This window comes from Balaenoptera physalus, assembly GCF_965194825.1.
Source record: "Balaenoptera physalus genome assembly, chromosome: 15".
In the NCBI taxonomy this organism is placed as follows: domain Eukaryota; kingdom Metazoa; phylum Chordata; class Mammalia; order Artiodactyla; family Balaenopteridae; genus Balaenoptera; species Balaenoptera physalus.
Window position 1 is genome coordinate 84,910,616 of NC_138894.1, and position 23,846 is coordinate 84,934,461.

At 45.7% G+C, this 23,846-nt stretch overlaps 1 protein-coding gene across 6 annotated transcripts in view; it reads right to left on the reverse strand.

The window, feature by feature from the left end:
• Positions 1-22,906, reverse strand: part of KCNS3 (potassium voltage-gated channel modifier subfamily S member 3) — a 34,182-nt gene extending 11,276 nt beyond the window's left edge. Inside the window, exons 1-4 of one of the 6 annotated variants that reach the window (XM_082426436.1) lie at positions 21,897-22,060; positions 10,375-10,558; positions 6,021-6,131; positions 719-5,695 (exon numbers count right to left, since the gene is read on the reverse strand). The gene's annotated coding sequence lies outside the window, so the exon portion shown is untranslated. Of the gene's footprint in view, positions 1-718; positions 5,696-6,020; positions 6,132-10,374; positions 10,559-15,351; positions 15,467-21,896; positions 22,061-22,648 lie in introns of those variants that run through there. The other 5 variants (XM_082426437.1, XM_082426434.1, XM_082426435.1 and 2 more) reach the window with 5 other exon arrangements.
• Between the last annotated feature and the right edge of the window lie 940 nt (positions 22,907-23,846).

Below are 23,846 nucleotides of genomic sequence, written 5' to 3' on the forward strand. Positions count from 1 at the left end.
TCTAGGAGCATTATTTTCTTAGCTAATTCATCAAGGATATACTTATAAACCTCTAAATGAGTACCTTTAATCCACATTAGAGACCAAGTTCTGAGTGTGACTGCGCTAATAGAATGAATACTGCCGCTCTAATTTGAAATCAATAGGTTTCGAAGGCTGGCCAAATTCCATTTTGCTTCATTTGGCCATTGTCATATTTCACAGATCAGAAATGACTACGGGTTTTAGATCAAAGTTCTCTAGTTAATGTGTGTGTGTGTGTGTGTGTGTGTGTGTGTGTGTGATGTATGGGGGAGAGTTAATTTTGTATCAAAACAAATAAAAGGACAACTTTCAATTTTTCGCTCTGAAAAAAATTAAAGAAAGTAAAAAAAAACCTTCAATTCCCAACAAGGTAAGCCTTGCCTCACAGTGGAACATTCCCATAGATTTATACTAGTATCTAAGCATCTATCCATTGATTTTCATGTTTTCCAATCAACGCTAGGTTGAAAGGGAAGGAGGAGAAGATAAAGAAGAAAACATTGATTCTGAGCTTCCAAAAGAAGTGAAAGCAGTGCCTCCAGCTATGTCAGTCATTACAAACTTTCATTATAGTTGAAGCTCTGCCCAGCGTTATCCAGGGCATTGGGATTACAACAAGATGCAGTGCCTGCCCTCAACCCCACCCCAGGAGCCCACAGACCCCAAACCAAACAACAAAGTGGAGGTGTCCTACCAACACCCAGGGGGCAGTGAGAGGGAGCAAAGCAGGAGTGGTTTCCAAGCCGGTCCCAACAATGGCCAGAGCAATCCTCCAGTGAATTCCCAGCTCTAATAGAGATGATAATGACGAAGGATCCAGAAAAAAATGCAGCATTACCCAAACTGAACTTCTGAGATGGGACACTTGGCAAAAGAGGTAGAGAAATCTCAACAGGGATAAATAAAATCAATGCAGGAGCTAACATCCTTCTTCCCCTCCTCCCCCTCCTCTTCCTTCTCCTCCACAGACGACCAGCAGCACCTCAGAGGGTTAGCCTCAGATATTTGTGTTTCACTTGAAATGCAGAAATGTTGTGCCTTTTTTAAAGGATACAGCACATATATATAGGCTTCCTTTCCCTAGCAGACGCTTTTCCAAATGTAGCACATTTTAAAGAAAGGTAAGATTAATCTGGCTAGGAGATAATTAACTGCAAACAGCTTTGATATGACTATATTAATTACTGAAGAAAAAAATTAACAAAGTCCTTAGGCTATTCAGCACTTCTAAGAAACCCCAGCACGGCTGGGCACTGGCTCATCCCCCAGAAGGATGGGGCTGGCCCAGGGACAGACTATGAGGTTAGCCAAATATATCTTTTTTACAAAAACTGTTGCCCAGTGGGCATGAATGTCTGATGCACGAATAACATCCCAGGCTATCTTTTTCTCTCTCCTTCCCCCAAAACTCAGAATTCTTGTGTCTTCCCTCATTTACCATCACCATGATTTCTGTCCAAAAAACTGGAGTTTTGGAAAACATGTAAGATTAGTCAGTACCTCTCTACGTGAATTTATGTCAATTTACTCGCTGCTTAGGGCATTCACACACTAGGTGTGACCTCGCCACCTAAAATGGTAACTAGCATTTTCCGAGTCCCTACAACACACCAGGAACCTTCCCAAGTGTTTCACACACGTCACCTTCCTCCTCAACCACTGTAAGGGGTAAGTGCTGAAATTCTCATTTTATAGGTGGGACATTGAGGCTCAGAGAAGCTGTCTGCCCAAAGTTCCACACCTAATGAGTGCCAGAGACAGGACTCAAATTCAGGTAGGTCTGCCTGATTTCAATTAGTGTAGAAAATCAAGGTCCCCTTTTAGTTGTTGGGGAAACTTAAGAAAGGATTGGTAGAGGTGGCAGAACGTGGCCCAAACCAGCAGGTTTGGGGGGAAGAAAAATGTGTACATCCAACACGTTCTCTCCTTCCTGCTTAACAATCCCACCAAATGGTTCTGTCTCTCTGTGTTCCTATCATCCATATCAGTGTGCAACTGTTCAAAAAAAAAGACTGGATCATTTGTGATTTAGCACTTAAGCAGGTTTCTGACTTTGCTCAGTGATTCAGCAGGATCCTGGCAAAACACATTGAGCTCACTCAAGTATTGCTAGCCTCTGCATAATTCCTCTCGTCATAGGACAAAGGGAGACCCTCTGTGGCATCCTCAGACTCCCCTCTAGCCTGGCTGTATTTCTTGGTGGGTTGACTACAGCCTTCAAAAATGAACAAGATGACTGCCTCCAATACTGAGAGGGAAAAGGTGAAGATTAAGTGGCATATCAGACTCTTTCATCATCCTGAGGCCTGACATCCAATTTTGGAACAGAACGAGGAAAATCAAACGAACAAGCAGACAGTACACAGGAGTGATAATAATGCCCTCCATCCCTCTCCCAGAACTCAGAATCACAGGGATAAAATTAAACTCGAAAATCAGTGCCGGAGAGCTCAAAGCAGACACTCCAAGTGACACTGCAGCCTAGGTCTGTGTCCTCTGTACTTGCAGAGAATCCTGAGAGCACCTGTCATGGCCCTGCTCACATTCTTCTGAAATGTCGTCACCCCAGTGTCACCCGGTAGACTGAGAAGCCTCCATTTAGGGACAGAGTCTTAATATCAATCTTCAAATGATGTTACCCAGTGATGCTTGACACGTTTTTATTGAACCAATTCCTCTCCCCCAAGCCAACAAGACTAAAAAGTAAATTAATTAAAAAAATCAATATGGATAATGAAAGGCAGTGGGTCAGCAATGGAAACGGAGGAGGAAAAGTGTAAAAGATCAAAACGGATTGCCAAGACCCATTCCAGCACTTCCTAAAGGAGAAGAGTCTTATCCTGAAGACACAGCATCTCCAACACCGATGTGAAACATCTTGAGTGAAGGTTTAAGACCTCAGAGTTTCAGGTATCACTAGATACCCCAAAATCTCCCCTTGTTCTGATTCCAGGCTCCCTGAGGCACCTGCTAGCAATTTCATTTCCCAGGCTCCTGGCCAACAGACAGCATATAAGCTATGCAGCCAACACAAGCGCCCACTCTGTCCACCAGTTCTATTTATTAGTGGAATTTAATAAGGCAAAAAGAAGTTTATTTACTCACCTTCCTGGGGGTTTCTATTCAAGTCAGCCTCCTAGAGTTTAATCAGCTCTGGGACATCTGAAAGTGAGTTTCTGAAGTTGCAAGTCTGAGAGAGAGCTGACCCCGATCTGTGATAAGGTTACCAGGTAAATGACACCTTGAAGCACGCTCCTGGCAACAGCTAGCTCCTCTGGAGACATCCTGACCTTGCAAACGTCTACAGCAGGGATCCTCGGCCTCAGCGCCATAGACATTTTGAGGCCAGATAACTATTTTTCCTGGGGGCTGTTCTATGCACTGTACAATGTTGAGCAGCACCCCTGGCCTCTACCCACTAGATGACAGCAGTATACCTCCTCCCAACCCCCCCTGGTGTGACAACCACAATGTCTCTAGATATTGCCAAATGTCCCCTCGAGAACAAAATCATCCCCAGTTGTGAACCACTGCTCAACAAGCAGAGTGAAAAAACCTCAGACACCTATCTGGGATCTGGAAGTTCAGAAAGGTCAGAATGACAGATAGTACTAATACTTCATCTGCTGACAGGGGCTGGGGAAATTTCCCCAAAACACTTATTCTTTTAGAATTCAGTCCTGGCATGTCTGGTGTCAGACAAGCAAAACTTTGCAAATGAGGAAAGATGAAAAGCAAGGTTAACCTTTTGTTGAAACTCAAAGCATGCTTCACACAACGTGAGTCAGGAGTAAAGGTGAGTGATTTTCTCTGAGAGTCTGTCTTATGTTTGCTAATGTTTTTGGCGCCAGAATAACACACAGGGCCCGTGTGCTAATATAGTTTCCAAGATGTGGCCTACTTCCTGTGGGCCATGGTGCTCCTGCTGGCCACACCCACTCCTAACCAAATCCGTCAATCTTGTGGAAACTCATTGATATTCCAGGAAAAGATGCAAATATATATCAGTTTTGTAGTCTCGCCCCTATTCATCATCCACAGACCAATTTTCAATAAAATCAAAGAGTAATGAGATAATACAAATAATAAGAAAAGGCGAAATTTGACCTCACCTCTACCTTGCTTCACTAGTGAGAAGTGTGGTCCAGGGTTTTGCTTAAATAAAATTAAAATATCGCAATCAGGCCACCATAATGGGATTTAATGTGCCAGTAAATTATGTTTATATTTAAATCCTATAATCCAAAGCAATCAGAATAACACAACACTGTCTAGTTGATTCAGAAAGTATATTACTAAGAATATCTCCAAACGACTTAGTTTTTCCAAACTACCAAATTTCAAGAAGTACCTTAAGTTAATATGAAAAATCCTTGAATTAACAATGATTTTTTTTTCCCCTTTATTTTGCTCTGTCCCAAGAAGAAAATGAAAACTTCCCAGGGTCTAACAAACTCAGGAATTAAAAATAAATTGATAGGGGTTCTGGTCTTCGGAGAGCAAACCAGTAAGTGCTTTCTAAAGGAAGGCCTCTAAATGACATTTGAAAGGTTAATATAAATTATTTTTCTCTTGGCCATCCAGAATGAGTGAATGCAATACTATCCCCAGAAATCCCAAGGGCTGGAAGCACAGGTAACTAAACACCACTGTCCTCTCTCGGGTTCTATTCCTAGACAACCTCCCCTGGGGAACAGAGGGAGGGGGCAGGCTGCTGCTGAGTCACCTCCAAAGACAATCCACAGAAAGAAAGCCCTGTGGAAGGGTGGGCATCGCATAAGAAAAAGCAAAACCACACGGCCACTGACCTTTGCATGGTCCTCCAGGACTGCCACCATTCCACTGGCCCCAGGAAGGAATACCCTGGTTCCCCCCACGTTGCAGGAGTCCCCCTGCTTTGTGGCTGACCAAAAACAGGGGCTCAGCCTGCAGCCAGGAAACAGGCAAATCAGCTCACCCGGGGGCTTTAGACTCTGTGCTTGAGCTTGTCTGTCCCCACGTTTTCAATGGCTGATGCATCAAACATCTACGCTAACACAGTGATCGAATAAGCAACTGAAAGCAAACAGTTCCGGGGCGGGGGGGGGTGCAGGGAAAAAAACCTATCATGCAATGATAGTAGCAGTGTCAGTCGGTTAAAAGAAACCTTCTGGAGGACACCTAGTAATGTGTGTCACAAAATCCCACAGTTTCACATTTTGGAATGTATCCTGAGGAAATAAATCAGACACGTGTCCAAAGATGTAGATACAAGGATGTTCACTAATGCTCATTAATTATTCATAAGTGTAAAAAGTCAAAGGCAACCTAAAAGTCCATCAGTAAGGGAATGGTTAAGTAGATTAGGAGGCAGCCATGGGATGGAATACTCTGTGGCCATTAAAAACACTGACATGATAGGAAGAGCTCCGCATACCGAGTCAGGCCCCGCTCTAAGTGTTTGCATGCCTGAACCCACTTAATCTCACAACACTGGTACAGGTAATATTTTTATTGGATTCATTTTACAGACAGAGAAACTGGTAAATAGAGAAGTTAACTAACTCTCCAGGGTCAACAGCTCTTAAGTGATAGTTTCATGGTTTGAACTCAAACAGTAATGCTCTAAAGCTCTTCTCTTATCCACTGTGCTCCACCGCCCATAGATTCATGAATAGATAGTCACAATATGCTAAGGAAAAGAAGAAGATAATTATAATACAATAGTGTCATGATTCTGATCTTTATAAACTATGTCTGACTTTATAAAATGAAAAAAAAAAAATCTATAAGAATATGCACCAAAATGTGAAATGCATTCTCTCTGGATGATGGAATTTGGGTGATTTTTTTCCTTCCACTCTATACCTCCAACATTGTGCAAATTTCTTTACAAGTATTACAAAACACTTAGGAAAAGAGATATTTCTACTTGAGAACATAAAAGGTCATAAGCAGCCTTGGTCAGTATTTGGGAAGGGAGGAGAGGGAGTGGGGTAGACATTAAGTGAACTTACAGATCTGAGTGAGAGAGAACCCTCTGCCGACGTGCTGTGGCGTCATCTGTAGGAATCATAAGCTTCTGCTGTTCATTCCCGTCTGCTTTAGGGCAGGCCCTGTCCTGGGAACTACGGAGAACAAAACACAACATGGCTCTTGCCCTCAGAGCTTACAGCAGCTTAGAAGAGCTTGGAGGACGGTCAATAGGTAAATAAACAACTGAAACCCAAGGCAGAATATGAACACTAGGGGAGGTACCAAAAAGGTGCTGCAGTTCAGAGGAAGTAAAGGGTACTCCTCAGATAGGGAAGGAAGGACAACTACATAACCAGGTGTATCAGAGCTGAGCCCCGAGAGTTGGGTCAGATGTGAACAAGTAAAGGAGACAGGTAAGCATAAGGCTGTTCTCCAAGCAGAGGAAAGAACACGTGCAAAAACATGGAGGCTAAAAAGCTTGTGGTAGGTACAGAGAGCAGAAAATGGGTGAGTTTGGCCAAGATATAGCCCTATGGCCTGGGCTATTTATTTATTTATGTATTATTTATTTAATTTTATTTAACCTTTTTTTTTTCTTGGCCATGCCGTGCGGCTTGTGGGATCTTAGTTCCCCAACCAGGGATCAAACCCAGGCCCCCTACAGTGAAAGCTCAGAGTCCTAACCACTGGACTGCCAGGGAAGTCCCTGGGCATATTTAAATAGATTCTTTCTTCTTAGAATATGAAGAATTCTGCCTGTACCATCCACACCTTTGTGAGCCAGGAGTTACCCAGGTGAGAGATGTCTCTGTGGAAGGGAAATGGATTGCACGTGGCCATACAGAGAATCTGCTGAAACAAAGGGACCACACTCCAGGTCTCCTGAACTATTCAGTCACAAGGAACCAGTCAGAAAAATTAAAAAACAAAACAAACAAACAAACAAAAAACCTTTTGGAGTTATCACTGTTCTAGAACATCTGAAAAATTAGAGGTTGCCACCAGGTAGAGCAGTGCATCAGGAACTGCAGTGATCTGAAATGGCTAGATCATCTTTAATGAGTTAATAAAGAAGAACATATACCTGTATTGCTAAGTCATAAATTGATTTTAGTATTTTGATGACTGTATTTGCATACAATTGGATTCTTTTTTATCTTGTGACTTTTTTTTCTTTGCATTTAAAAATGCTATTCTGAAAAGTGGTCCATAGGCTTCCCAGACTACCAAAGGGGTCTGTGGCACAAAAACAGTTGAGAATGCCTTAGCTGGAGATCCTGTCAAAATGTAAGTCACTTCACTTTGCTCCTGTGTTCAACCCAGCAGTGGCTTCCATCTTACTCAGAGTAAAATCTCCCCTCCCCCACCTGACTTATCTGATTTCATCTCCTACTCCTCTCATTCTCTTTCATTCCCATACTGGTCTCTGTAACAGTCCTTAATCATGCCAAGTGAGGCACATTCCTGCCTCAGGGCCTTTGCACTGGCTGATCTCTGTGCCTAGAACGCTCTCTCTCCAGGTGATTGCATGGCTCCTTCCTCACTTCTCTCAGGTCTTTAGTCAAATGATAGCTTCTCAGTGACGCCTTCCTTGGTTACCCTATCTAAAATATCCCTCGATGAAACTCCAAGCTCCCTTCCTTACTTTATTTTTTCCCCTTAGCATTTGTTAATCCCTAAAATACACATAGAGACATATGCTTTGTTTCTTTATTTTATTTATAGTTTGTTTCCCCACTTGGATATGAGCTCCATGAAAGCAGAAACTTTTGCTTTATGCATCACTGTAACCCCCAGTGCCTTGAACCTCACATGACACATACGAGGTTCTTAAAAATTACATGTTGAATTGACTGATAATCAATTAGTTGGTTTACATTTATCACATAGCTTGGCTACTGGCTGCTTCCATCCCATGTCGAATTTTAAAGTCTTTCTTGCCCATTGCACTACTGGGAGAAAAGAAAAATCATAGCAAATGTGGGTTTGAAATTGTGGTCACCACAGAAGAAAAGTAGCTTATTTATCAGCCACTGCAGAAGGGAGATACATTTTTTTCCTCAATAAAAAAGTTTTACATCAAAGACAAGATAGTTCTAACACACACACACACACACACACACACAATAAGTTAGATCAAGCTATAGCATAACAAATACAAAAAAAGTAAATGGAAAAATTAGCATATGGCACAAAACCAATAAAAGCACACAAACCCAGACTGAAACAGAAGGAATGCTGGTTGATAAGATCATCACACAGATTCCACCTGGCAAATGATAAAAAAGGAAATGGACAGCTTACAAAGGCATGAGTAAATGCAGGTAATAAATCACCACATGGCCACGGCTTGACTTAACTTGCTGTTGTTAAAATGTAGAATTACCCCTCTGAAGGCACTGCTGCTTACATATCAGAATAGCAAAACTGCATTTAATGCTGGTAAAATCAGAAGTTCTCAGGGCCATCTTCATAGACATATAAAGCACCTCACGCCATTCTATACCCTGGAAGCAGGTAGTTTTAATAAGAACAACCTTTTTCTTGTAGGATAATCTGCTAAACAACCAAAGCCAAGACTGGACTCCTTGTAGTTATAAAATGTAAGTCAAGGGTAAATGAAGAAAGTACTATTTTATATCACACACATCCTTATATAGATATGCTGAAGGCATTCACATATCAAAAAATAACACAAAATAAAACCTCCCAACCCCAAATTCCTCTTTGCAACACAGCTGCTTGAAAACATTTTTTACACTCATCCTTCCTTCTTCTGCTACAATACCTACCCTAACGCCGCACTAAGTGTTTTTGCTAAAGGCACCTTCAGGTGACCAAACCCGTCTGTGCGTGACTCACTTGTCCAAGGCATCTGTCACTGCTGACCTCGCGGCCCCTGCCGTTCACTGACACCACTTGTCTGGCTAATTATTCTTGGTTTCCTATGAAACTCTGCTTCCTCTTCCCAAATCTTAAACCTGAGGTCACAAAATAAAATACCTGCAGGGGCTCGGCAGGTGCCCAAAATGAGAAAGGAGGTCACCGGGCCATTGTGACAAGCTGGAGACCACCAGCCCTGCCAAAAAAGGACCGCTGTCCCTTATCTGTGAGCATCAGGTGGCCAGACTGCCCCACACTGTCAAGAATGCCCACAAATCTTATTTTTATGGGAACTTTCCCAACTTTTTCACTGTTATCAACTTTGTTGTTAATGTTTTAATACTGTAAGCCAAATCAAACAGATCTGTAGCCTGGATACAATCTGCAGGCCTCAAGTCTGTGTCACCTCCCCACCCCGTGGGTTCTTTCTCACCCCGCTGTTCTTCTCCCTGAAAATTTCACCCAACTCCAGAGGTCAGGGGTGGATCTCCAGCCCTAAGCTTCCTCCTACATTGTGGACTCATGGAACTGCCTACTGGATGTATCCATTCAACTGTCCTAATGGGACCTTGAAATAAACACATCCACACTTTCCCTGCATCCTCTGCTCGCAAATGTCTCTCAAATCCCTTTCCTTCCCCTCTCTCTCTCCTGCCTCCGCTTTAATTCAGACACTTGGCATTTTTCCATGGTTTACTCAATAGACTTCTGACTGTCCTCCCTGCCTCAGGCCTGTCCCCATTCCCTACTCTCAAATTCATTCTTCAATCCAAGCTAAAGTTACCTTCTAAAACGCACAGCCTTAACGTGCTTGATGGCTTCCTCGGCCTTCAGGATAAACTCTGGGTCCAGACCGCTTGAGACTGAATTCCAGCTCCGTCACTCACTAGCTATGTGACTTGGGCAAGACATTTAAGTTCTCTGAGCCTCAATTTCCTCATTTGTGAAACATGGCTACAAAATATCACATACCACATCGGGCAGTGACAAGGACTAAAAATGAGATAATACAAATAAAGCTCTCTGTGCTTGGTACATAGTTAATGCTCAATTAAATGTTAGCTGTCAGTATTATTATCATTACTCATCCATTATCTTCGCCTGTCACAACCCAACTCAAACTCTAGAACTGTAAAGAATTACTTGAAGTTCTCCACAAGTGCCCCCAACTCCTCACTTGTTTGCTCAGAATGCCCTTCAAGACTCATATTCTCTGTCATATTCTTCAAAACCAAGCCCTGACCCCTGACCTCTCCCTATCCCCAAACCAGTTCCCCCCATCCCCCATCCGCCAGTATCTGCCTCCATCTGAGTATATAACTTGCTGAGCTGCAGTAGAACAATTTCCTCGAAGCCTCCACCATGACCCTGTGAGCTCCTCAAAGGCAGGGCCTATTTTTTCTTAATTTTTGCATCCTTAATGCCCAGCAAAAAACAGTGAATGAATGAATAATCTTCTTTCATCCCCAGATCCACCCAGAGAGGCAGGCATTATTATAATCCACCACTTACGGATGAGGAAATTGAGGTCCAGAATGGTTAAGTACACACGGGAGATGGCAAGCCCTGGGCCCAAGCCCGGCTCCCCGAGTGAGGCCCGTGTGGGTAAGCTGGTCATACTCTGCTCCTGTTGGCTGTCTGTCCTCACACACCAGGCTCATGTACTTACAGCAAACTTCATTTTTATCCTATATCCCTAAATAAGTGTGGGAAGAATACATGTAACCTTTATCATCTCATGTTCTTTCTATGAAAAGCTACAAGATATCTTCAAAGGTCATTGTATAGAGCACAGGTGTTCAATACAAGGGTCACAATTTTTTTGTGCACTTTTCTCAACAAGGTATGTACAGCCAGTCTTCCTGATAGTGTCTAAAGCTAAGGTTCAAATTCATAGGCAAGAGCATAGACTCTGTACTTAGCCTGACTTGATCTGAATTCCAGTTCTGCCCCTTTCTAGTTCTATGACTTGGATAAATTATTAAAATCTCTCATTGATGTTTCTTCATCTGTTGGTAGATACATAGATTAGATAGATAGATAGATAGATAGATAGATAGATAGATAGATAGATGAACAAGTAATATAAGATAAATTGATAATACCTACCTCGAAGTATTGTTATGAGAAATAAATGAGTTATTATGTATATCACATTTCGAGCAGTACCCAATACTTTATATAAGTACTACGTAAATATTGCCAGAGCCCTGAGCGTCATCTGAGTAAGAACTGAAATTCTAAATACACAGAGATTGCCCCATCTCTTTGATGTTATTTTCACACACACATGCACACACACACACGCCCAGGTAGACACACCTGCAGCCAGGATCACCTGCAGCAACACCGCAACATTCATTGGCAGGGCCTTAGTCTCCGGTGTCCCTTTCAGTACTTCCCTCGTTCCCTTTCAGCAAACGCCATCCTGTGTTTGCCCTGTTCCCCTTTCAAAACCAGTAGAAAAGGCTATGAGATTAGTCTTCATGCTCTGGTGGGAAGTAAGGTCTTCGGACACTTCCCACATCACCGAAGGCTCTTTGGATACAAACAACAACTGGGGTGGCTCACTAACAAATCCAATGTGTGTCAGTCAGAAGGCTACCTGAAGCTCTCAGGACCAAAGGGAAGTCTGAAGAGCCACACCTGGCAACAGACAGGAGCCAGGGAACTTCTGAAGGACATGGAAACAGAAACAACTGATAGAAGAAGACGTCTGGTTAGGGAGACCAAGGAACACGCCACTGGACTCTTCCGTCCTCCAGTTCCTCCACTGACAGAGCGCCTGATAGGCTGGGCAACGCCACCTGCCCACCCAGTGGCTGGACTGGGGCAGAAGGAACCTCGGGGAAATCCTTAACACTTACCATCCCACCAAGGCAACATTCAAACAGGGAGGAATAATTACCCAAAGGAAATTATGGGGCTGCAGGAAGTGGAAACAGATGTATGGCCAAAAATTCCATTCAACCTTCCCAGAGAGTTCTCTATTCTTGACCTTAAAATATAAAGATAAAGAATGTAGAAGTCTAAGGAACAGGTCAAATTAACTACCTGGGTGACAGAGGCCCCGCTCTAATGCACCCAAATCCCACTAGTAGACAAGTCAGTGACGGCATCTTGCCCCCCCTTCTCACTGACACCCCTTCCGCCTCCGCAGGCAGCCAGAGACTTTTCTAAACTACAAGTCAGAACGTGTAGTTTAGATAAAGCTTCAGTGGCTCCCCAGTGTGTTTGGGATAGAGTCCAAACTCCTCCACTAACGTCAAAGCAAGAACATTCCTGCCTGCCTCTCTGATGGCTGCGTCCACCAATCTACTTCCAACCCCTCTGCCTCAGCCCCATCAGATTCTTTCCCATCCCCAACCTTACGGTTCACTCTCTTTCTCATTGAAGCTGTTCCCTCTGTTCCCTTCTTTTCCAGTTAGTTCCAGTTTTGTCTTCAAGAAATCAGCTCCAATGTCACCTCTTCCAGGACACTCCCCTTTGATGTACTACACGTGTGCGCACATGCACACGTGCCCACATACACATCTCATGCTACATAGGCACCACCCGCCACGCTTGCAGAACCGAACCATATTTGTAAGCAATATCACCAATACACAGTGGTATCAGCGTCCGATATACAGCAGAGAAGTGGGAGAGATGTTTGGTGGAAGCATAACTAAATTAATGTTCTGCATGAGGGTAAAAGACAAGGATTTTCCTGCTCAAAAGAGTGGAGAAGGCTGTTTGGAAGGTGCCTTCACATCATACAGTCTTTCCTGGAGACTCCAGGACAACAGGATGAGAATGCCTGACCAAGCTATTGTTTCTACCTAGTCTGCACACCTGACACGTTATGGTCTTTCCAAAGGATTGTAGAAAAGTATTTATTGCTGCTAGGAGTCACAGATTTTGCCAAATCATAAATCCTCAGCATATTTACAACAAAACTCTGAAAACAGCCAAATGTCTGTTGCTGTAGTAAGTTGCCACAGTGACGATTTATTTCATGGGGTGAAAAAAGAAGTTTCACTTAACATTTTAAATATGATGGTTTATATAGCATCTAATAAATATGATGGTTCATAGAACACCTAATCCATTATTTGGAAGGGAGAAAAAATGTTTTCATGCTTCACAGACATCCACATCCAGCTCCTGAAAACCATCCTGGGAGGATTTTTTTTAATGCTTTGCCCAGAACTATCCGCTATGACGAATTCCATACTTTATCAATATGAAAACAATTATAAAATAATGAGATCCCCGGTGACGCAAGTCAGAAAGTTTTCAATTTGACGTATTAAAATAAATGTTCACAGCTCTCCTTTCTCCAATCTACGTCCTGTGTGTGCTCACCTCTCTCTGAGTTTCCAAGTTCTCCATGCAACGAAGAATGAGGTGGGATAGAACAGGAAGGAAGAAAAGGAGAGCCCCCAAGCCCTCCAGTGAGTACAGCAGTAACATGTGACAGTAGGACAGAGTCCCAGGGACAGCTTTCAGCACCGCCTCTGGAGGGGTGCAAACTTGCCTTCTGAGATGTTAGAAGGAAGTCCTCATTCCATAGTAAATAAAAATGCATGCTTGAGAAAAACAAAATGATACTATAGTTTGTTTTTTTTTTTAAGGAGCCACCTAGTTCTTTCATTTGAAACCATAGACAAGCAATATATGGAATTGCTAAAGTTCAAATTCAGATAATATTAGATGAAAAGAGACGAAAACATATGACACAACCAAAAATTAACTTGGCTGGAGATTTATTCTATAGCAGTAGTTCTCAAAGTGTGGTCAGGAAACTCTGAGGTTCCTGAGATCCTTTAAAGTATTCATGAGGTCAGAACTATTTTCATAATAAACTAAGATGTTATTTTCCTGTTTCCCTCTCATTCTCTCACAAGTGTCCTATGGAGTTTTCCAGAGGATGTATGATGTTTGCAAACATAACAGACTTAATAGAGAAGCAACTCTAAGAATTCCGTTGTGTTCTATTAAACCGGACAGTAAATAAATTTGTAAAAGTGTAAAACAATGTCACTCATAATTTTGTTGTTTAAAAAAGATAGTTAATTTTCATAAAGATATGCCATTTATGTTAACATGTTATGAGATGATTATTGTTATTTTTAATGAATTAATAATTAAATACTTTGAAATGCATCTATTTTCATTTCTAATATAAATATTGACAGATATAACCCACATTAACAAAAGCTCTTGGCGGGTTCTCAATCATTTTTAAGCATGGAAAGTCCTGAGAGAAAAACACTTGAAAATGTTATTTCATAGCACTGGAAACTCAATTTCTCCTTCTTCCAAATTTTTTTATTGTGGTAAAATACACATGACCTAAAATTTACCATCTCAACCATTTTGAAGTGTACAGTTCAATGGTATTAAATGCATTCATGATGTTGTGCAACTGTTCACCTTGCAAAACTGAAACTCTCTACCCAATACGGTACTTTTTTGTGGATTTGTCTATTTCGCCCAATCGGCTAAGCAGCCCACGCTAACGGGCGCCCTTCCTCCTCTAGGCTGTGCGTCTGAACAGATTGGTGTGTAGGGCGGGACCCTGTCCCCAGGAGAGAGAGCTCCATCCCCTCCCGTCTACACCACACAGTCTCGCACGTCCACTGCTCAAAGCCATCTACCGCCCCACTCCTTAGGACTTAACTCTGCATTCGTGGGTCATTCTGAAACCTAACCCCGATGCCTCATAACGCTTAAGTGGGAATTATTTCCGAGTTGCTGACACTAACTTACCAATGAAGGACTGTAAAACAGGGTTTGCTGGCGTGCAACTGTTGATATGGGTGATAGGAGCAACTGGCAAAAAGCAAAGCCAGGGAATTTTAGGGCCACATTACATAACTGTACATCCTACTGGGTACTCTCTACTTCAAAGTGCTGTATAAAAGACACGAGATGAGAAGGCAAAGTGTGCTGCACCTTCCGCATTTTAAGTCTGGAGGAGCTGGGGGAAGAGAACTCAGGGCTCAGCACCAAAAAGAGGCACCATGCTGACATTTGATTTCTATTTAGATCCACAAGCCTGGGGAAACTGCTTAAAGGTGAAGCTCTCAGGCCCTACATGAACTTTCATAAGATTCCTATTTTTGCGTATTTGGAGAGCCTACACTGTAGGATTTGTGATTTAAGGAGATGATAATGTATGGGTATATTGATATCGTTTTGCACCTCAGCATAGGTAGATAGATAGATAGATAGATAGATAGATAGATAGATAGATAGATAAACACTGTCACATAATGACACTTTTTATTTACACATTTAGCGCAGAGGAGACAAGCTTCACCAAGAAGGCCCAAACTTGAAACAGCCTAGGGGCTAAATCTTGGCCAGGCAATAGCTCATGACCAAGGGGTGGAGGGCGGGCAGAGGTCTTATGTCAGTGGCCTCATGAGGGTACCACACTTAGAAAACTGGGATCTTAAAAACCCACAAGAAAACACTACCCAGAAGATATGATTTACTGACCTCAACGACAAAAGTGCTGAAATGCTTTTGCCAGAACCCAGGCGTATCCAAATCTGCAAACCACGATCTTTAACCACAGAGTTCTCCTATCTCTTTAGCCAAATAAATTCTTTACCTTAAGTAAATTGTAGGAGATGATTTTAGGTTCACTTTGGCAGGCCAATCAGGGCTTAGGAAAGCCAAACCAGTTCATAGAAGAATGTAAGTGAAAACATGTAAACATGTTCAAGCCCAAAATGTTAGTCTGCTGACATTCTTTTATCTCAACACACTAATTATTTGCCAGGATATAAGTCACCATCACTGAAAGAAGTCTTCAAGAGGCCTCTTAACCAATGTTTGGAGTAATTTTCAATTATATGGTCCTGTTTATGCTCTCCTTACAATTATAAATTGGTCACTGGGTACTCCACCGCTTCTTCAAGACTCCGTCAGGCTATCTGTGATGTTCCTTATTGATCTTTAGGCCAACATATTCCACTGAACATGGGTTCCCAGATGACAGACCATATGTTGCTCTCTTGCATCTTTTTACAAGATACCAGTGGGTAAAGAGGAAGAGTCTCACGTGACGAGGAAGACCTGGTAAAGGAGGATTCCACTGAAACACAGAAAACTGGCCTCTAGCCATGCCTCAAGCTCTCCATTGGGCCTCGCCCCCATACATCTTGGAGAGGCTTGACATCTCCTCGCCACCACGCTGATCACTGATTTCTGTCCACTTAAGCCAATTCGAAAGCAGCTTACTGGTGATCATCAAGGACCAAATGCTTAGAATCTCACCACAAATGTTCCCACATACCCACTCATAGTTCTCCTAATTCAATTTATAAAAACAATCCAAATTAACACATATAAATGAGATTATGGGAGAAGAATATTCATAGTAAGATTATCTATTTTTTTAATCATAAAATTTCCAGGCTGTGGGAAAAAAAACCAGGGAAGGACAAGTGATACGCTTATACTTACCCAGCGATTGGAGACAGAGTCAGACAAATGTCTAACCTTCTAGAAGTGCTAGTCCGTACCATGTAACCCCACATACAGAGATGGGTGTGTGTTGGTTTATTGAGGAGCTGGATACAGCTCCCTAACCTCAGCCGCGGTCGCCTTCCACATAGACAGACATAAATGCAAACCCTCCCCTGCACTCACCCTGTCTCTGTTTTGTTTCATAATCAACCTGTACCTGTCAGGTCTCCACGTCCTCACCGCCCATTCGTTCTCGCTCAGTCCAAGCTGGCTTGAGTTCCCACATCCCCAGCACGCCTCTAACTAAGCTCCCAACTGCCATGCTGGAACCTCTCTAATCTTTTCTTCTTTAATATCGTTTTCACAGCCTCCACAGGTGATCTTCTAGAAACACAAACTGACACTCCCCTGCCACTACTCCATTATCTCCTTCTCGGAGCCCTCGGGATAAACTCTAAGATCCTGAACTTGGCCCAAAGCGCACAGCGTGATCCGGCCCTTGCCCTCCTCTCCAACCTCCTCCCAGTGCCCCGGCCGGTTCTCCTGGAATTCCTCCAACCATCAATGTTCATTCCTGCCTTAGAATCCTCACATTCTTTGCAGCCCGGACATCTTTTTCTCTGCCTTTTCACGTGATAAACTCTTCTCCATCCCTCAGAAGGAAAAGTCTCTTCCTCAGAAAGGTCTTCCCAGCTCCCCCCATCTAAACTAGCACCCTCCCACCCTTGCTACTCTCCCGGATGAAGTTCTTTAGAACATTTGCCACTGCTCAAATGTTTGCATTTATTTGTTTAATGTCTGTCTCCTACCCAGCCCCAGCCTTGTACATAATATGGGGTAAGTACTCAAATACTTGTTGAATAAAAGCTTGTGCCTAATTGTATATGTAAAGAGGATACGCACACGACCACAGAAGTTAATCACTAAGTCGACGTTGGTGAGCATCTGCCCTGCTGGTTGCTCAGTTGAGCTCAGCTGATCTGCTCAGGACCCCAGCAGGATGCTTCATTCGCTGGGAACTTCGGCAAGCACGCTGTAGCCAGCTGCTGTCAACATTAACTGCTGATCTGTAACGTTACTGCCTAAAAGGGGGTCTTGGGCCTTTATCATCCAACGTTTGTGCAGTTAAAGACTATTTTATAAGGTATCTACTCCAAGCAAACCATGGTGCCACTGGGAACTCTGCTCAATATTATGTAGCAACCTAAATGGGAAAAGAATTTGAAAAAGAATAGATACATGTATATGTATAACTGAATCACTTTGCTGTACACCTGAAACTAACACAACATTGTTAATCAGCTGTACTCCAATATAAAATAAAAAGTTAAAAGAATAAATTTTTTTTTTTAAAAAGCTGCTTGCTTTCTCTGCCTTTTACACAATTCTGACCAATAGAAAGTAAGCAGAAATGTTCTGGAAAAACTTCTGAAAAAAAAAAAAAACCACCATGATGCAAGGCTCTTCAGGACTCCAGAAACAGCAAGACCCCCTTGCCCACAAAGAAAAACACTACAACCTAATCTAGGAACTACTTATAGCTTAGCAAGAAGAGTTTACTTTTATAAGGGGTAGGTGTGTGTGTTGCAAAGTTGCCAAAGGTGATCTAAAAGAAATGATAAAGGAAGACAAGGATGGGAATTCTTCTAAATCAGCTTCTACATTTGACTGCACATTATAAACATCGTTGTTGTGTTCACCACAATTGGGATTTCTCTCCAAGTTTCACCTACCACGTCACTGAATGCAAAATAAAATAACAACAGTAAAAAGTACTTTCTCCTCCTCCCCTGCTCCAACTAAGCACCCTGACTAGCCAAGAGCAATAACCAAAAGCCAGCTTCAGGATGAAATTCAAACTCCACCACCTCCAAGGACCCTCCACATCCACTGCCCTCCTTGTGAGACACAAAGATGATGGACTTGGCCCACAATCTTTATGATCTGTCTCCTTTTTTCCCAACTAGCTGGGCAGAATTCCACTGGAAAGAGGATAACTTTGGCAAAAGAAAAAAGAACATTTTTCTTGCATAGTTTTCAAGTTTCTTTCCAAGGGGAGACAGGGGGCCAAAAAGTCGCTTGGTAACAGCAAGCCACCTCTCCCTGTCACCATTCAACAAGCCCAGTCTGAGTCCTATTAAGCACAGGGCACAGTGTCGGGGCTATAGGGATAAACAAAAAAAACAGAATCTCACAGTGGCTCCACAGCCAGATTGCCAGGGACAGAATCCTGGCTTCACATCATCCTCATTATGTGACTTTGCACACGATATTCATTTGTCTCTTTTTTCTCATCTACAATAGGTTAATTCATGGAGGCAGAGGTCAGAGTTATGTAGCCATAAGCCAAGGAATGCCTGGAGCCACCAAAAGCTAGAATAGGCAAAGAACAGATTGCCCACAGAACCTCTGGAGGGAGTGTACCCCTGTGGGTAACCCTGATTTGGGACTTCCAGCCTCCAGAACTGTGAGAGAACATTTTTCTGTTGTTTTACGCCAATACAATCAAATTAAATTACAATGGGATAATAAAAGAGCCTACCAAAAAAAAACAAAAACACAGGATGGGACTTCCCTGGTGGTCCAGTGGTTAAGACTCTGTGCTTCCACCGCAGGGGGCAAGGGTTCGATCCCTGGTCGGGGAACTTGGATCCCGCATGCCACGTGGTGTGGCCAAAAAAAACAAAACAAAAAAAAAAAAGAGCCTACCTCCTAGGGTTGTCATCAGGATGAAGTGAATTAATACATGGAGAGCTTTCAGCACAGTGCCTAGTACAGGGTAACAACAATGTCAGATGCCTACATCCTTGCAGCTAAATAGACTGAGGCTCAGAGAAGCAAAGTGACTTATGTTGAGTCAAGGAGCCATAAGCAGGTAGGAATCAGGCTAGAGCCCAGGTCCCCAGTCCTAGTAGGTTTTTCACACAAGTGGCACCCAGGCAGATCTACCTTCCTGACACCTGATCAGCAGAGACAATAAGCACGCCCACCTGCCCCTCTGCCTCACCCCACCCTGGATAGCTGTCCTCGCCTGCCAGTGAGACCTCAGGCTCAGCCCCACCCTGCGGTCTCCCATCAGGCTCAGAATGCCCGGCAGGGGCTCCATCTACTGCTGGCTCCCACTGAAACAGTGTGACCAAGAACGGAAACCTCACTTCCCAATGGGGGTGTTCTGAGGATTAAATGAGATAATGCCTGGAAAAGTGCCAAGCAGCATAGCTGGCATATGGTATCCAGACAATAAATGTCATCTATAAAAAAAAAAAAAAAAAAGAAAGAAAGAAAGAAAGAAGGCTTCCCTGGCCGTCCAGTGGTTAAGGCTCCGCGTTTCCACTGCAGGGGACCTGGGTTCAATCCCTGGTCTGGGGAACTGGGGAACTAAGATCCCGCATGCCTCTCAGGGCGAGGCCAGGAAAAAAAAAGAAGTGGCGGAAAACCCTTGTGATGCCTGCTCTCTGGCGGAGCTGACACACATCCCAGCCCCAAATGCCAGACACAGGGCAGATGGAGATCTCTGGTGGAACAGAGGGAGGCAGGGTCTGTGAAGGACTACAGCGAAGGGCAAAATCCACTGAAGACAGAGGAGGTGGCTCAAGTGCCCACTCTTCCCCTACTTTTTAAAAATAATAATAATAATAATAATAAGGAAGAAGAAAAAACTTAGCTAGTGCTTTGCTGGCAAACTCCAGTGTCAGAGCTTTGGCTTTTTAATATTTTAACATTTCTGAACAGAACAAAGATTGCTTCCAACCTCCCAATTTGCTCTCACACACTTAACCAGCAAAACCTTAGCTTTGCTGTATTCATTAATGGCTTTTCTGTTCAGGCTGATTTTCCAGGTAATGATGGCTCAGACACAAGCCTGAGTCCACACAGACCCTGCAAGTCTCCTTAAAATATTCACAACATGCTCTGGCTTCAGAATCCTTGAGTACTTCAGTCTCATCTCCTCCCTACCCTAATATTGACAATTCCTAGTTCTGAAATGGCTAATTTAATATTAGAACAGGAGAAGGAACGAATCTGGTGAGGAAAAACGGAATAGACTGGGAGGCAGAAACTTCACCATGCTCCGGGTATGACCAAGGACTGGCCCAGCCACTGTGGGCTGGCTGTAGATACATTCTGAGTGAATCAGTGTCCTCAAGCAGTTTACAACGGAGGTAGAATGAGGCCTGCCCAGTACACCAAGTTCAACCACAGAATCAGTGCCACCCTCTCTCAGCCTGAGACATGTGGGGAGAGAGGCACTAGGGCATCTGCCTTTAGCAAGGGGGCAGGTGCTCAGGAAAATGCTTGCTTCCTGTTTACCTGGGCAGGTATTTGCAAGTAGTCTAGAAAGGGGAGCAACTAGGGGTAACTTACACAGTTCTAAGCCAGTGTTTATGCAAATCACTTAAGCAAATACATGAAAAGGGAGGGGAAGGTTTCTGATCCGGTTTATCTCACCTGCTCCTCTCTCGGAGGGTGACATGAAAGACAAAAATCAAGAGTCTACTCTCCAAGAGGGCAAGGAGAAACACCCCACCACCACGCCCCAGCATCAAACTAGGGCCCCAGGGCCATTCCCGCGGGTGGAGGTGGTTCTCTGCTGCCGTCCACCCCAGTCGTGGGCTGCCTCAGTTAGACTACCGGCTCAGTGACCCCCGCCGAGACGCTGGAGACACCAAGGGCACAAACGACAAGAGGCAGAGCCGGGGAAGCGGCGCGGGTGGCGGTTCAGAGTGATCCCTGCAATGCGAAAGGCGCCCAGCCCGGCTCGCCGAGGCCCCTGCCGGCAGGTCTGCCTCGCTCGCCAGCCCGTTCACCTGCAGAAGTCGGGCAGCCATCCAGAGAGGCGCGGGAAAGGAAAGTTCCCGACCCCGAGGCACCCACTCCCATCGCTATCACTGATCCAAACGCAGTCTGCGGGCGACTCAACACGGGCCCTGCAAGCCCCAGGCCGCTCGCACCCGGAGCGCGCCCGCAGTCCCTGGGCGCAGCGCGGCACCAGAGCAAGGGCCCTGGGTGCGCTCTTCCCAGCAACTGTCGCGGGGCGCCTCGCACCGCTGCAGGGCAAAGGGGAGGGGAGAATGACAGGGAAGAAGGCGGAGCGGCGGCCTGGGAAGCACTTACGTTGGTCAGGAAAGCGCCTCCTCTCGAGGAAGAGAAGGAACGGCTTCCCGGCTAAGGGAACGCCCCAGGGATGCCCCCCCGCGAAGTGCCGCCTTTCCCCGGCTCCTGGGTTTCTCCCGCCTCCATCGGTCCTCCACCCCGCGCTCAAGAGCGGATTCTAGACACCCTCCCTGCGGCGTTCCGAGGCACCCAGACACTGTCTCGGCTGCCGGCAGCCCGCGCAACAGGCGGACCCTTAGGACTCCAGCAACGACGGGTCTGGGGACCGGAGGATGGACAGCGCCGGAGACAGGCGCCCAGCAGGATGCAAAGTCCCCTGCGGGTGTAGATCTGCGGGGTCGTGCACCCGTGACCTGGGCCACGGCGGGGCTGGGCAGCAAAAGGTGGGGAAAGTTGCGGGGTCGCACGGAGAAGTCTCCCGAGCGCACGGGGAGGAGGGGACACAAGCAGGTTACCTGCGGGAGTCCCGGCGCCTCTGGCTGGCTCCGCTCTGCGACGCCGCCCGCCGGCGCTGCAGGGATCAGGCGTCTCCGCGCGGCCCTGCGCCCGCCGCGGCGGCGGCGGCGAGGAGAGCCGGGCGGCCCGCGTCGGTCCGTCTGTCCGTCCCGCCCGGCAGGAGCGCGGCGCCCGGGAGCCGCCGGCGGGGCGGGGCGGGGCCGGCCGCTCGGCCGCCGCCCCATTGGTCTCAGCTCCGCACGCCGCCTCGCTTCGGGCTCCCAGCCGGCGCTCCCCGGGCCGAGAGCGCGGCGCTGTGCCGCGGGCGGTTGCTGGCTGCCGGGGTCAGGCCGCGCGGCAGGCGAACTGTTGGATGGACAGAGAGGCGGCCCCGCGGGGCGCGCGCCCCCGCCCAGACCCAAGTGCAGAGTCACCCGTGGAGCTGCGCGCCCAGTCCGGGGGGGGAACCGGAGCGCGCCCCGCGCCTCCCACCTGCGAGCCCTCCGGGGCTGGGAGCACCTTGAACCTGTGGGAGACAGATGACCTCCTCTGCGGCCCCGGCGGCTCCGGCAACCGCCTCTCCTCCCAAGCAAAGCCCTGCGAATTTGCCGGGATTTCCTTAGTAAGTATCGCGGCCCCCAACTTGTTTTAAAACAAAGTGCGAAGGAGGAAACAGACTCAGGTCCTGCCTGTTTACCACCAGCTCGGCTGCCTGAAGACTCACGCACAGTGCAGAACAAGATTGTTTCACACGCTCCATTCCTCGACTTACCAAATCAGAAGAGGTGGCGGACGTATGCACTGAGCGGAAGGAGGACGAGTCCGGTCCCCTTCCCGAAGGTCAGAGGAAGATGCCTTCTGCCGAGGTTGAGGAGCGAACCAGGACTTCAGCAAGGCCGGCGTGTGGTCCAAAGGCATCGCCCGCCCCTCTGCAGTGAGCGAGAACGCTCAGTGAACCGCCCGGAGGAGAAATGGGACGCTCGGGGACCCACCCCCGCGCTCCCCCGCCCGCCCCCAAACTGCAGATTTTTAAGTTGTGCAGACTTGCAATAATTCCTCAGAGCCAGCTGCGCCAAGCTGTAGGTGCCCAGTGTTCCTTGGGCTCCCGCCCCACATCAGGCAATCTGCCAGCTGCCCCCAACCCTGCACCCTCTGATCACCGGCCTCAGACCAGCACCCAGCAAGACCACACATAGTTAAGTTCCAGACCCTGAGCCAGGCCCACGGGGGGAGGGGGTGGGGGCAAAGAGATGTATGGAAAAGGTGAAAGACACTTTCTCTGACCTCATCGAAGTACCCGATGGTGTCTTTGGGCTTTTCTCGTCGTTTTTGTTCGATCAAAGCCCACAGTGGGAGTCAGAGGTAAGGGAGCAATATCTGGTAGGCTTCTAGAAGGTCAAACCTGCACCTTACAGGGTTCAGGTATCTGGTACAGTATCTGGTAGGCTTCTAGAAGGTCAAACCTGCACCTTACAGGGAGGTTTGGCTAGAGGAGAGGGTAGCAGCAGGCAGGAATGGCAGAGGAGGAGAGAAAACCCGCCTTCCCTCAGCCTCCAATGTTTTCATTTGGCTCATGGAAGGCGAGGTGGGGGGCTCAGGTGCCTGGAGAACAGTTGTTTGGGGGGCCCTCTGACCCTGAGCCCATGGTTCTTTAGCTCCCCCAAGCCTGCGCCCTCTTCTGTGGAAGAGGAGACAAAGCATTTGTCTACACTGCTGTTAGCAAGCAGCTGGAAAGGTAAATTTCCATGCACCATTCATCATCTTTAGCATCAAACCTAAGATTATTCTAAAAATATGTTTACATTGTGTCAACACCTGAGAAGAATGCTTCCAGGTCTCTTCCAGCAGTTAGCTGTTAAATCATTTTTAAATCACTAAGCTTATCCCAAAAGTCCGGCATTGTTTACTTGAGAATGAACTATGTTCCGAATCTCTAAGCACTGCAGAAGGCATCTGCAGTGCAGAAGAGT